Source organism: Nycticebus coucang, chromosome 24, assembly GCF_027406575.1.
Source record: "Nycticebus coucang isolate mNycCou1 chromosome 24, mNycCou1.pri, whole genome shotgun sequence".
Lineage (NCBI taxonomy): Eukaryota > Metazoa > Chordata > Mammalia > Primates > Lorisidae > Nycticebus > Nycticebus coucang.
Window position 1 is genome coordinate 26,240,533 of NC_069803.1, and position 15,544 is coordinate 26,256,076.

At 40.5% G+C, this 15,544-nt stretch overlaps 1 long non-coding RNA gene across 1 annotated transcript in view; it reads left to right on the top strand.

Annotated features, from left to right (window-relative positions):
• The first annotated feature begins 1,474 nt into the window (after nucleotides 1–1,474).
• LOC128576441 (uncharacterized) overlaps nucleotides 1,475–15,544 on the top strand; it is a 98,219-nt gene continuing 84,149 nt past the window's right edge. Inside the window, exon 1 of the long non-coding RNA XR_008377370.1 lies at nucleotides 1,475–1,593. This is a non-coding gene — a long non-coding RNA (uncharacterized LOC128576441). The remainder of the gene's footprint in view (nucleotides 1,594–15,544) is intronic.

The following is a 15,544-nucleotide window of genomic DNA, read 5'->3' on the forward strand; positions in this document are numbered from 1 at the left end:
CAGAGTTGAAACTTAGCCAAGTTTTATGCTCGTCTGTTTGTGTCCCTCACTATTTACTATTAATATGATTTCATTTTTATTACACTATACTCTTTTTTGCAGTTTCAAGGAAGGAGTTGCTAGTGAGTAGTATTTGCTCCAGGCTTAGGTAATGTGAGGCATCTAAATAATGCTTTTGTCACTGGCTTCCGAGTGGGGTTTTTTCAAGTGTTTGATGATGGCTGGAAGAAAACTTCAGGTTGCACCAGGTAAACCGAGAGCAAGTAGCTTTTATGGAAAGCAAAAGTGAAAGTAGGCCCTCTCAAGCGAGGGGGAGTGGGCAGGCTGGAGAGGAGCAGCTGCCAGAAAGGAAGGGGTTAGTGGTCTCATGAGGTCGCTAGGAATTTGGGTACTAATTCCTAGAATTGGGTTTCCTCCCATTTTCATGCTTTATATAGTTGTTCTGGGACTTTCATGGTGATTTCAAGGCTGGAGAGATTTTAAAACAACAACGTAAATGATAGTGGAATTAGCCGCAGTTGGTGTAAGCTGGCCTAGACAGCTGGCAAGCTGATCTGGTTGTTTGTGGTCATTTTTCCTTTGTCTAAGCCAGTGATTTTCAACTGGTGTGCCTCTGCAGACTGGTGTGCTGTGAAAAAATTTAAAGATCATTAATTAAATTATTATTGAAAGAAGTTCAAAACACAGTAAGTATATATATGTATATATATATATATATTTGAGATAGAGTCTCACTATGATGCCCTTGGTAGGGTGCCGTGGCGTCACAGTTCACTGCAACCTCAAACTCTTGGGCTTAAGCAATTCTCTTATCTCAGCCTCCCAAGTAGCTGGGACTACAGGCACCCACCACAACGCCTGGCTATTTTTTTTTGTTGCTGTCATTGTTGTTTAGTAGGCTCAGGGCAGGTTCCAACCCGTCAGTCCTGGTGCATGTGGCCAGCACCCTAACCACTGAACTATGCGCACAGAGCCACACTCTTGTTTTTTTGACCAGCAAATTTAAGTGTGCCATGGAAGTTTAATCATTGGTTCAAATGTACTGTGAGATAAAAAAGGTTGAAAAACACTGGCCTAAGCTGATTCTTGTCTGTGGTTATCAGCCTCCCCTTTAACACCTGCATTCACTCTGCAGGCCCCTGCATCTGGTCTCTGCCCAGTCTCTGGGTCTCTGGCTCTAACACTTTTGTTTTCTAAGGTAGGGATACTGGAGACGATGTTTTTGGTTCCTCTTTCTGAGAACTCATTCAAATTGCTACAAGTCCACTTCCTGCAAACAAATTAGTATCTTGACTGTGAGTTTTGCTTTGGCCTTAATGAAGTGTTCTTTATTCAATTGAACACAATTGAGCAACAGGTGTGCTGAGTTCTGGCTGAAATCTCCAACATACCTAACTAAATTACAAACATAGGCGGGGCACAGTGGCTCACACCTGTAAGCCCAGCACTCTGGGAGGCTGAGGCAGATGGATTGCCCAAGCTCAAGAGTTCAAGACTGTCTTTAAAAACTAGCTGGGTGTTGTGGCAGGCACCTGTAGTACCAGCTGCTCAGGAGGCCAAGGCAAGAGGATCGCTTGAGCCCAGGAGTTTGAGGTTGGTAGGAACTATGACACCACAGTGCTCTGCCCAGGGGGAAAAAGTGGGACTGTGTCTCAGAAAAAAAAAAATACTACAAATATAAGAGTTTGTTTGAGATGGTGCTCTATAAAGTGTCAAGAAATCACAACTGCTTCTTCATGTTTTATTTTTTAAAGCAAAATAGAGTAGCACCATTAAGTCCCTGAGCTGGAGTGGAACTAAAAGAGTCAATAGAATGACATGTCCCAGCTTTTCTCAAAGATAATGAAACAGAAATGTTTAACTATCAATGCCTGAGACACAGATTCAATCCAGAGAGGTGGCTTAGTTCTCCCTGAACTTGAAGGAGTCCTTATCAGCATTTCAAATCACATCTATTAATATTTCGTGTGAGTAAAATGGAAGTGCCTTTAAGCCTCTGACAGGGGACATGGAGCTTGTGTCATGCAACAGCTTTGGTATTGGTGATAGCAAGAATGAACACAGACACAACCCAACTTTACTCTTGCTTTCTATTAAATGGGTTCATTTAGTTTTTCTCCAAATATCAAAGCATGAACAGCAGCTCTTGAGTGTAATTCTAGCTCTTGCAAACATTTTGTGAGCAGCACCCTGACATTACGGTGACTGGAATGTATTTAGGTTTGCAGCAAACTCAAATGCCCTCCAGGTGGAGAATTCCCAGATCCTGGCAGAAGCCTCTAATTAGGCTGACTTGATTTCTGATCATGCCACACATTCAAACTGACATCTTGGCTCTCTGCGTATCTTTAAAGAAGCAACACCAGCTGTTCCTTAGAAATTTGCAAACTTGTGGTTGTGCTGAGTAGTTCAGAACAGGTGAAATAAAAGAGATATTTCCAATTGAATTTTAAAAAGTTACATGCTTTGGTTCTACTGAGCTTGTCAGGAGCCTACCTCCTAAAATCTTGGAACTAGTACATTTGGAATGTCCTATTGCATTAACAGATTCTTTTTCCCGTTGGAGGCTTTCCTCAGTTGCCTGGTAAACGTCAATTGCTTGTTTGTTCCTATCTAAATATGAAGCAATAAAAAGACTGATTTGGTTGGATCTTTGTAAGGGTGGAGGTGACTGGGTAAAAGGGCAGGGTGTCATTCGTTACATAAGCATCCTTCAGAGTCTGTCATTGTCCTCATGAGGCTGTAGGCAAAGCAGTTAATTTTTAAAGAGTGTCCCCTAGGTTATATGTGCTTTTTTTCTTTTGCTTTTCCACAGAGTGTGTGCGAGAAGAGATGGTGAATGTCTAGTTCCTCTGCTGCTATGTGGTGGGGTGGGGAACTTGGGCGTGCTCAGACCTCCCTTAACACCCTGTTCCTTGCCCCTTCCTCTCTCTCCCCTCTCCTCCGAGCACAGAGCCTGTAGGGCAGCTCTGAGTCTTCCAAGGCTGAGTTCAAAGCTATATATACTCAGCTGTGCTTCGTTAATTGCGTACTCTCCTCTGCCGTCAGTCTCCGACATGTACTGAGATGTCTTATCTACTGTTGAACTTGCCCTAATCTCTTTATAGAACTTTAAGGATTTGGCGATATGCCGGTTAGTAGCAGGACGGTGAGTCAAAGTAAGTAAAAGGGAGGATTCATCATTCTGAGGCATCTGTGGTGATGATTCTATGACTTCTAAGAATCCACGCCAGCTATTCACAACAAGCATAGCTTATTCAATGATCACAGCATAGGTGACAGGGAAATGTTAGCCCATGGACATTGCTTTCCTGTGTGGGGGCATTAACTTGGCTTCCATTATCTTCCTGTAGATGGAGTCTTTCCTACCAGGAGTTCTATATAATAGAATCTTATTTAAAAAATTTCCAGCTGGTATTGAGAACCTTAATAGATGGCATGATTTTTAAAATTAATCAGTAGATGGCCATTAATAGAATTAGAAATTATAAATCTAAAATTCTTTAAAGAAATTCTTTCAAGAGTCATCTCTATACTTAAAGGGGAGTTTGAATTAAGATTACTGAATGTCAGAGGCCTATAGATTTGGAGATTTAGATTTGTGTTTTTTGTTTTTAATAATAGTGGGTCCCTGGCCAGAATTTCCTTTAATATGTTAATTAACTTAAAAATATCTTAAAGTAAAATCTTAAGAGGGAATTCTCAATGACTAATAAGCATATTAAAATACATTTAAGCTCATTAGTAGTAAAGTGCAAATTAAAACTAGTAATAATAAGGTATCTTTTGCCTATTGAGTTAGCACTGATTTTTCAGAATGCTAATACTTAGTGTTGGCAGGGAGCAGGCTGGCAGGAGTGAGGACTGGGATGTTTCTGGAGGGAAATTTGGCAATAAATATGAAAAGTCTTAATTATGCATATGACTGTACTAAACATTTTTGTTTTTAGGAGCTTATCCTAACCAAAGAATCACTCATGTTTGAAACAGACATTAATTGAAAAAATATCACAGTGCTATTTATTTATCAGAAGTTGGGACTAACCTGAATATCTAACAACAGGAAGTAGCTAATAATCACTTACTCTATGTAAAAACAGAAACTGAGATAGGCAAAATAACATGGAATATTTAGTAACTGGAAAAATATTTATAATACATAGTTACAAAAAAAGATAAAGGCTGTAAGAGATTATTCATATGATCTTTCTGTCCACTTAATTCTTCCTTCATGCAAAAAAAAAAAAGAATATGGAAATTTGTGCAGGCAAAGTTTATTATCAGAAAAACCCAAATTTTATTAATAAACTTTATTTTTTAGGCCAGTTTTAGTTTATAGTCATACAAGCAGAAAGTACAGAGTTCCCACATACTGGTTCCTGCCTACCCTATTTCCCCTATTAACACCTTGCTTTATTTTGTTATATTTGTTATAAATGATAAGCCAGTATTTCTACACTATTCTTAAAGCCGTTATTGATCCAGTTTTCACTGGGGATTGCTCTTGGTCTTGTACATTCTGTGGATTTGACACATGTGTAATGACTCATATGCACCATGACAGTAGAATACAGAGTGGTTCCGCTGCCCTAAAAGTCCCCTGTACTCCACCTGTTCATTCCTCTCTCTGAATCCCTGGCAACCACTCACCTTTTTATTATCTCCATCATTTTGCCTTTTCCAGAATGTCATGCGCTTGGGATATGTAACTTTTCAGATTGGTTTCTTTCACTTAGTAATACACAATGAAGAGTCCTCCATGTCTGCTTGTGGCTTGATAGCTCCTTTATTTTCATCAGTTATCCACTATATGGATGTATGTTTGTTGATCCGTACACTATTGAAGGACAGCTTGGTGACTTCCAAGTTTTGACATGATTAAACGGCTATAAATACTCGTGTAGGTTTTTGTGTGGACGTAAGTTTCCAACTCATTTGGGTAAATACCAAGAAGTATGGTTGCTGGATCATAGGGTAAGAATAAGTTTTGTTTTATAAGAAACTGCCAAAATGTTTTCCAAAGTGGCTGTACCATTTTTTTTTTTCACCAGTGATGAATGAAATTTCTTCTTGTTCAGCACCCCTTGCCAGTATTTGGTGTTGTAGTATTTTGGAGTTTAGCCATTCTAGAGGGTATGTCATGCTACTTCATAATTTTGATTCATAGTTTTGATTCATAATTCACTAATGACATGTGATGTTGAACATCTCTTTGTATGTTTATTTTCTATTTGTGTATCATCTTCAGTGAAGTGCAGTGTGGTATTGGTGAGAGAGTAGACAAATAGTCAAATGTAGCAAAATAGAGAGCTCAGAAATAGATTCATGTAAAAATAGTCAACTGATCTTTGATAAAATAGCAAAGGCAATACGATAGAGCAAAGACAGTCATTCTGACAAATGCTGCTGAAATGACTGGATATCCATGTGAGAAAAAATAAATTTAGACATGAACCTTAACAACCTTTACAAACATCAACTCAGAATGGATTATAGACCATTTTGATGTAAAATGCAAAACTATAAAACTCCTAGAACATAACGTCAGAAAAATCGTAGATAACTTTGGTTTTGCAATGACATTTTAAATATGTATAATACCAAAAGCACAGCCTGTAAGGGAAAATTTGATAAGTTGGAGTCCATTGAAGTTAAAAAACTTTTGCTCTGTAAAAGACATTGTTCAGAGGATGGAATGATAAGCCACAGACTTTGAGAAAATATCTGTGAAACATGTATTTTATAAAGGACTAATATCTAAAATGGACAAAGAAATCTTAAAATCCAACACCAGGAAAATAAGCATCCAATTAAGAAATGGGCAAAAAGAGACTAAGACATTCATGAACATGGAATATTTCTCCATTTGTTTAGCGCTTTCATTTTTTTTCTATCAGAAATTTGTAGTTTCTTTTTTTTTTTTTTTTTTTTTGCAGTTTTGGCCAGGGCCAGGTTTGAACCCGCCAACTCTGGTATATGGGGCCAGTGCCCTACTCCTTGAGCCACAGGTGCCACCCTGAGAAATTTATAGTTTCTTAACATAGATATTATAATTAAAAATTTATACCTATTTGATTATTTTAGTGTTAATATCAATGTAACAATATTGTGTTTTTAATTTTAATTCTAATTTTTTCATTGCTGGTAACACTTTTAACATATCATAAGCAAATTGGAGGATGGGAACAGCATCTTATTTATCAAGTTCAATGAAAATGTTTTCCAACAGTTAAGAACATGTGTAAGAACTTTATTTTAATCATTCTGCCAGGCAAAAAGCTTTACTGTATTCTGAAGATTCACTTTTGGAAGGCACATTTTCAAGGAAAAGAAAATGGCAGATAATCATTGTTCAACGATGTATAAAAGTTACATAAAAAGAAAAGAATACTTGTTCCAAGAATGTATTGTCCCCACTAGCACATGTTGGATAGAGCAAGGGCACGCTATTAATGATTACACCAGGATGAACTGTCCCCTGCCCCCGGCATATGTGACCACTAGACTCTTGACTGATGATCACTGCAGATCATGGTTTTGCAGAACAAGTCCTGATCTCATTAAAGTTTATAAGAAAATTGTGTAAGAATTTTATCCATAATAATTCTTTCCTCTTAGAATGAATTGTGAATTATTTGTACAAAAGCATTCTGTCCAAGGGCACTCTAAAGACAATTTCTCTTTTACTTTGCCTTTTGGTTTTTCTGGAGTCAGCCTCAGGCAGCTGTCTGGGAGTCCTTTCTCTCTCTGGTTTCTCGTCTTCTCCTTTCTCTCCCCCAAGGATCTGAAACTTGCCCTCCTCAAGTTTCAGATCCTTGCTAGTAATGGTGCTTTATCTAGAAGTCCTCAGTGGTGACAGGAATAAGAGCAGCAAATTCTTGTAGACAGATTAGCATATAACAGATGTCATTCTAAATGCTGTACATATGTGTATATTTTACTAATTTAATCCCTACAGAAGTCCTTTAAAATGGGTACTGTACACTTCCCATTCTAGTTAAGTAGCTTGCCTAATGCCACCAGACTAACAAATGGTAGATGGGAAAAATGAAAATGCTTTAATTGGAAAGGCAAACACCAAAAGCCTGGAGCCCCTGCTTGTGAACACTCTGTTACAGAGATGAGCATTGAGAATGTCAACCTTTCTCAGGTGAGCACTTCTCACCTGAGCAAGGGAAATAAGAAAGTTGGGAGTGAGAAGGATGTAAAACCATTGCTCCACATTAAAACAAAAACAAAAGAAACCCAACGTGTCTTGGTCTGTTTGGGCTGCTGTAACAAAATGCCATGGACTGGGTGGCTTAAACAATGGAAGTGTGCTCTCAGTTCTGGAGGCTGGGAAGTCCAAGATTAAGGTGCCAGCTGATTTGGATCCTGCTGAGAGTGGCTTCCTGGCTTGTAAGTGGCTGCCATCTCATGTGTGCTCACGTGGCCTCTTCTTTGTGCAGTGAGAAGACAGCGGGAGCTTTGATATCACTTTCTTCTCCTATAAGAACACTAATCCCCTAATGAGGATCCACCCTCATGATCTTATCTAAATTTAATTATCTCCCAAAGGCCCCACCTCCTATTACTATGGCACTGGGGGTGGGCCTCCATATAAATTTTGGGGGAGACAAACATTCAGTTCATAACTACGTCTTCACATGTAATATGTTGAAAAATATATGTGAACAAGTTAACAATGCTTATCTCTGTGTGGTAAGGCAAAGGTGATGTATTTTTGCATATTTTAATTTTTCTTCAAAAGAGATTTTACTCTTCTATGGGAGAACTCATGCGACTAGCATATCTGGCCATTGGATTATTATCTAGAAGTGTGCTGCTTCCTCTGTTTGGTGTTGAAGTATGAAATAGTCTCTATGAATTCCAGAACAAAGAACTTATAACAAACAGCATTTTTTAAAATAGGTGAAGTGACACCGTGACATTCAAATCCACAGTGAGGACTGGCTCTGGCCTTTAAGGGAATTACGAGGCAATTGAGCTCGGCTTCCAGCCCAAGCTGGGGAAGTTCCCTTCCCACGTGTGGAGCGTAATTACTGAAGGGCCCACGCCATCCATCACTTCAGGTTCACTCCAGGCCAAAGCATAGATCATCCCCTCTCCTATTAAAGAACCAGAGGAAGAGGCTCCTGGGAATTGGCAATTAAGACTAGCATAAATCAAACTGGAAAACTGCTTACAATTTCAACCATTTGTTCAGACACTTTCCCCATCTCCCATTTTTTCTTCTTTTTTTTTTAATTCCATTTTTTTTTTGTTAACTAAAGATTCAATTATAGAATCTTTGTTTTATGAATGTAATAAACTAAAAGAAAAGCTATAGCATTAGGAAAGCTGCATTAGGAATCTACATAAACCTAAAAAATTAAAAAGAAGGAAGGAAAGACAATGAGGAGATTTCATAGCAAAGAGCAGCACAGAGATGGCTGGAGGTATGGGCCAATCTATTCCCCTCAAGGTTGGCAACGTCTCTATAGCATTACTGGCATTATAGAGCTTCATGATTTGCCTAGACATTAAAAAGCATGAACTCAGAGCACAAAAAGTGCAAGTCTAATTTGTTAGTAGTTAGGTAGTCTCCTTTATGTCAATATAACCATTTAAATCATCGAATAAACTCAGTTCTGTGGATAAAACTCAATCCAGCCAGTTTTGGGGTCTTACCCTCGTATGTCCTGCATTCTAGAACTCTATGTACGATCTTGGATCCTATGCTTCCAGGATGGAAATCAAAGGCCATTTTCCCAAGAGGATCATTTCTATGTTTTAAAATACTCTTTGAATGCCTTAGTAACAATTAAATTTCTCCCTTGCTGAAAACCAAGAAAGCCAGAAAAGCTAAGTGTTTCAGGTCTCAATCAGCAGCTTTGGAACTGTGATGGGGTAGAATCTAGACATTTTAGCCATGAAGAGTTCCACCGCGTGCAGGACGGAAGTTCGCAGGTTCCTCTTTCCTGAAGTGGTGTCTCTATGCAAAATAAGCAGAATCAGAAACTAACAATTGTTCTAAAGAATCAGGTGCAGTCTCCTCACCTGGCTTTTTTTTTATTCAACTAGCTTTGTTTTCCTTCTCAGTTCATGTGGGTTGCTGCGCCATTCTGTAAACCTTTCATGTTCACCTCACACCTCTAAGCTGTGAGGAGACGAGATATCCTTCCTGTAGGCCTCCCTGCTGCTAACTTTCAGAGCCCAGCGCAAGCTTCCATGTTCTCCACGACATTTTAAAAAAATCATCCTAGTTTATACCATTCCCTTTATTATTCAGAACCATGAAAAATCATATTTCGGGGGTTCCCTATTCAGAATAGTATTTATTACTAATCATCTGATTCATGTCACTCTAAGAAATCATTACTGAGCTCCTACCGTATGCTGTGCTCACACGTAGATGCAAACATGAGAGGTGCAAATGTTTCCCTGAGGAATCTTCAAGTTCAATTGAGGAAACATGGAAAGGTAGAAAAAGGGCACTGATGAAGGAACGTGGGAATCCATGGAAGGAAGATGTGGTTTTAGAGAGCGGGAGGGCCAAAGAGACATCGCTAAAAGAAAGAAGACATGATGACCTTTTGGTATTTGATCATGACTTCCCAGCTTTCAGCTACATAGATGCTATTTGATGTGCATTTCTGAACTTCTCAATGTAGCTGGGGAGGAATACTTTTATTGTAAAATATAATACGTGTAAGAAGAATACTTACAACATAAATACACAACTTAATGAATCATCTATGGAACTACCACCTAGGACAACAAGTTGAATATTCCTAGTGACCGAAGAGGGATTCTATTACAATCTACATGGAAGGCTCCTCCATGCTCCCTGTAGATTGTATTAGTCAGAGCTCCCTGGAGAAACAGAACCTGTAGGGGATATACAAGCACACGTGTGTAAACACATACACACGGATGTGGAGAGACAGAGGAGAAGAACGTGGCTCATGTGCTCTGGGAGACTCAAGTCTGAAATCTACAGGGTAGCCCGGCAGGCTGGAGACCCAGGGCAGAGTTGATACAGCAGCTTAAGTCCAATGTCCTCTTCTTCCGGGACCCTCATTATGTTTCCCATAAGGCCTTTAATTTTATTGGATGGGCGTAATCACACACCTTATGGAGGGTACTCTGATGTACTCAAAGTCTACTGATTTAAATGTAAATCCTTTAAGTTAAATGAAACATCTAGTATTTAGTATCTAGTATTGCAATATCCAGTATTATATTCTGGTGCAGGGTTGTGTAAGAGAGTTGTGTATGTGTGTGTTCATGGGACCGTGGGTGGTACTAGTTCACAAGCTGTGCCCAGGGCTCCCCTACTGGCGGTTTCTGGAATGACAACCGAGGCCCTGGTAGCATCTGCAGTGTCCTTGGTCTACTTCCTGCCCCGGTTTCCGGGGCTGCTGCTTCCTCACTGCAGAACAGCCAGGCTTCTCACTCTCCCACAAGTTCCACTTTCTGGAACTCTCTTGGCTCTGCCTCTATCCACTTCTTTCTCTTTCATTCATTTTTTATCCTGCTCTTCCCTGGCCTTGACCTACACTAATTAACCTGATAAACGATTTGAGTTGCAGTAGTTTTAATAGTCTTTGCTTGAATCTTAAAACTCTTTAGCTACAATGGATTAAAGGAGACCGGGGTCAGGAATGTTTTTGTGTAATGGGGAATTTCCAATTTCTTATTTCCTGAGCATTGATGATATTTAGTGTTGACTAAACCATGCTAATTTCCTTAGAGTAAGCGAGCCAGAAGACTGGCCAGTACTCCTGTTCTGTATTTTGGGGATTCTTGGGAATGATACGGAGGAAAGTAAGTAAATAAATACTATATTTTATGAAATGAGGAGGAGCACAGACATACATGAGCAATGGTCACCACATGTAGCGGCTTCAGTCATATTGATTGACATTGTTTTTTTCAGATGAGCATGTTGAGCTTTTTGAGTTCAACTGACTTGTCCAAAGACAGTGGTTAAGAAATCTAGGGCTGCGGCGCCTGTGGCTCAAGGAGTAGGGCACCGGTCCCATATGCTGGAGGTGGTGGGTTCAAACCCAGCCCCGGCCAAAAACCACAAAAAAGAAAAAAAAAAAAAAGAAATCTAGGGCTTCTAATTTCAAATCCACACCCTTATTTTAATATTCCATATCTTAGGTGGGACCACACCTATGGTGCATCTTACAAGGGTACATGTGAAATTTGTACATGTGCAATTTGCTAAATGTAGAATATAAATGTCTTCACACAAGGACTAAGAAAATACTGTGAAGGCTATGTTCACCAGTTTGATGAAAATATTTCAAATTGTATATTAAACTAGCGCATTGTAAAAATAAAATATATATTCCATATCTTAGCAAGAAAATGTGAAGACATGGTGTTGCAGGAAGACGAGGCCCAAAGGAGAGAAAGAGCACCCAACACAACGTTTATAAGAGGAAGGGCTTTATTCACCAGCTGGGAGCTTATGGCATAGAAGAATTCCAAATGGCTGCGTTCCCCAACTGCCTTGGTCTTTCCCTTTTTATTGACAGTCAAAAAATTCCACCCATAGGTACCCTTCTCATTGGCCAGTTTGAATCAAGCGGGAGATGCTATTCCCACCCCTACAGAACTACAGGATTTCACAGAACTTGGAACTTTCCAAGTTTCAGGAAGTTAAGTTTACAAATTCCTAAGAGCTGAGTCACCATGGAGAGGACCCTGCAGGTGTATCCTTTTGGTCTCCTTGAGAAGACCTGTTCTCCTGGACCTCAACCTTCTTGGGTATCCTCTCTCAAGGGTACCACACTTTCGTGACTATTCAAGGATAAAGAATCAGTATTAAGGACATTCATTTTTTTGTTTAAGTGTCAGGTGCTTGACATATGTTTTCATTTACATGTTCATAGTAACCACACAAAGTCAGTCTTATTAGCCTCATTCTCTTTTTTCCTCTATGGGCAAATATAATGATGAATGGTAGTGCATTGTGTATTAAGGCAACTTCTGGTAAGTTGATAGGGATCAATGCTACATCAAGTCTTGTTTAGCCCCCGTTCTATTTTATTTTCTCATTTTTTAACTGGGTTCCAGGTGCAAAGAATTGGTTTAATCACAATCATAGAATCATAATTCTTATCCCTGGACCATATGAAGTCTACTCTTTGTTATACAACTGGCTAGGTTGTCTCAGTGTGATAAATAACACAAACCTACCCCTCTGAACAAAAGCTACTATTACTGAAAATCGTGTTCTTTTCCTAGTTTGCGCTGGACACAAAGAATGTCCAGGCAGCAAGGCATTCAGGTTTTACCCCGTGGCCAAGGAATGCTCGTAAGGGCCCATTTCCCCGAACAAGGGTGTTTTACGGGGATAGTTCTGGGAAGGGGTTGTAAACATGGTCCAGAAAATAGTGGCGATTCTCACTTGAGGGAGTGATTTTTAGTATTATAAAGATATGCTAATGAGTTAAGGGTAACCGGAAGTTGCCTTTAACTGCCTGCTCTTGTCTGCACCAGTTTCGCCCCGATTTTCCTCTGGCATCTGACAAGGTGTAACGTGGATTTGTGGCTTCTTTGAGCAGCTGTTCCTTTAGATGAGGAGACTAAAGAAAAACTGTTAATGAAAGAAAAGAAAAGGAAAAAAAGCCTGTTAAAGTTTTTCATTTGTTTTGTCGGAGCTTCCCCGCTGACACTGGGATGTTGGCAATATACATCTAGGATTCTGCTTCCGTCTCCCTCCTCCCAGCCAAGGCAGTTGTCATCCTGGCTCCTGTGCTCACCATTTCCTGGTGTTCCTTTTGTATCATTTTATTACATCTATATCTGTGCATATGCTCATGATAACTATAAAAAATATGCAAGTGATTTGTACTTTTTGAAACTGCTTTTCATATTCAGTTTTATTTTGTTCATATTGTGGACTGCTGTATTTTGTACTTTATATTCTAAAAATTAAAATTTTCTCATTTTTAATATAATTAAATTTCTTTGTAAGAACCAAAACGATGGTGCCCAGATTGTCCCTTCATTTTGGGAACATGGCCCGTTCTTAATGACCATCGGTTGTTTCCAAAATTCGAATCTGCTCTCCATGGAAGAACATTCACTCACAACACTGAAAATATTGAAAACCATGGGCCTCGCGGGCTCATTCCAGTGGTTTTGAAGTTGGGTTTCTGAAAGTCCTGGGATTTGTGGACATCCTGGGGGTTCCCAAGGGGGAGAAGAAGTCAGTGCCCAATTTTAACTGGACATTTGATGTCCTCTACTCTGGGCTTGTATATATTCATTTGGAGGAAAAGGAGTTGCTGAAAGTTGGTTGATGAGCTGCCCGCCCTGAATCCTTTATCAGTCCCAGCACCTTCTAGCCCTTCCTCTGCTTTGTGCTCCCCGTGGTGTTTATCCACCTCACACATTTCTGCAGCTGCTCCCAGCTGTGTACCCACCAGACTGCCACCCGCAGGAGCGGGGAGTTTTGTTTTGCTATTGCACCCTCACCTCCTTGGAGACTGCCCAACCCAGAGGGGATGTTGGAGACGTATTCAATGGAAGGCATAGGAGAATGTTGGGCAGAGTGGCTACTGCTTTCCAGACAGCCAGGGCTCTTCCTCACCCTCCTGTCATGCTTTTACTCACAGACTGTGTAAAGAAGGAACAAGATAGCAAGGCTTTTCCTCGTGGGACCTTTAACTGGCCCCCACTCTCAGGCCCCTAAATTAATTACTTTAAATGGGGGTGAGAGTCGGAGAGCTCAAAAGCAGAGCATTTGGGGGTCTGTAGTTTCACGTGTCTTCCCTGTATTCACAGTATCAGAGAGGTGGGTGCTGGGAATAAAATTTGATTACCTTTCAGCTTAGCAGAATCACATCAGATAAAAGCTTCCTAGGTATGGAATTTGATCCAGAAGCTGAAGATAGCCTCCTTGCCAGCTGCATATTTGAAAATAAAATTCAGCCGGTACGTTCATGAAGCGTGTTTTGGGGCCAAGGACAGTCCACACACCTTGAATTTTAGTAAACATTGAGTCCAGATGGGTATCTTCTCTTTATTGAATGAATCAATAGAAAAACATTTCGTCATGGGGCTTATGAAATCTTACTGCAAGAGACGGGAGAGGAAGCATCTTCCTGAAGATTCCGCTGGAGAATAGATCCTGAAACAACCTGCTGCCCAAGCAGAGGAACATTTAGCTTTTTATTTGCATAACAGGATGCAGGGAGACATGGCTTTAGTGACCAAGGGATAGAAATTTGTAATGGGTGAACAGGCTACAATAAAAATCTAAGAGGATGAGACTAAAGGGTGGTTGGGTAGATTACGGAAGCATCATCAAGTGATTAAAAATGCAAGAGCTGAACTCCAAGCCACACTGAAGGCAGGAAGCTGCAGGGTGGATACGAAACAATGGAGCCACCGAAGGGGAGGACGAATGTTATAATACTTTCTGGAACGCAGAGGAAGAGTACCTGGACTTTAGCCAAGATAATGTGGGAGCAGGTCATAGCTTCTGAGGATAGCAAAGCCAGAGCCAGGCTCAGAATTTCAGATATTCCCAAGGAGGAAACAAACAATCGAAGGGAAAGTGATCACCAAAGATCTGACTGCACTCACGTGCCCAAGTTTGTTCCAAAGAGGATCTGTTTATCACTCTCAAGCACAACAGTAGTGTAACGTCTTTCTCCTCCTCACTGCTCTGATGTTGGCAGTAGTGGCTGTGATGGAGCGAGGTCTGGGTGCCGAGAGTCCGCGTGGTATCTTGGAGTGCCGTGTGTAATAGACAGGGGGTATAAGCACCCTTATGCCTCATGCTCTTTCCAGAAAGTCCAGTTCAGTGGCCCTTGTTTCCTTTCAACTGCTACAACTCAGGCCTTCCTGCCTGGTGGCTATGAATTTTATGAACCTTAGAGTTCTTCAGAGAGACAGAACTGAAAAGTTGTGATTCTATACACCTGTGACTTATGGTAAGGCAATGGCTCACAGCATTATGGAGACTGGGAAGTGCCAAGACCTTCATGGTGAGTCAGCAAGCTAGGGACCTGGGGAGCCAGTGGTCCAGTTCCAGGGTCAAGGCCACCAGGCTCAAGACTCAGAAAGAGCCCATTCATTATGTCCCCTGTTGGGGGTCAGCCTTTTGGTTCTATCAGGACCTCGACGGATGAGATGAGGCCCATCACACCAGGGAGGGCCACTGGCTTTACACACAGTCTACCAATTCACACACTAATCTTACCTAAAAACACCCTCACAGCAACACAGGAGTGCCATTTGGGCCGCCTGTGGCCTGGTCAAGTTGACACAAAATTAATCTTCACAGAAGCCTGGCTTGACTCTGATCAGACATGCTAATTTTTTTTTTTTTATTAAATCATAACTGTATACATTGATATGATCATGGGGCATCATACATTCGCTTCATAAACCATTTGACACGTTTTCATCACAATGGTTAACATAGCCTTCCTGGCATTATCTCAGTTACTGTGCCAAAACATTTACATTCTACATTTACCAAGTTTCGCAAATACCCCTGTAGGATGCACCGCAGGTATGATCCCACCAATCC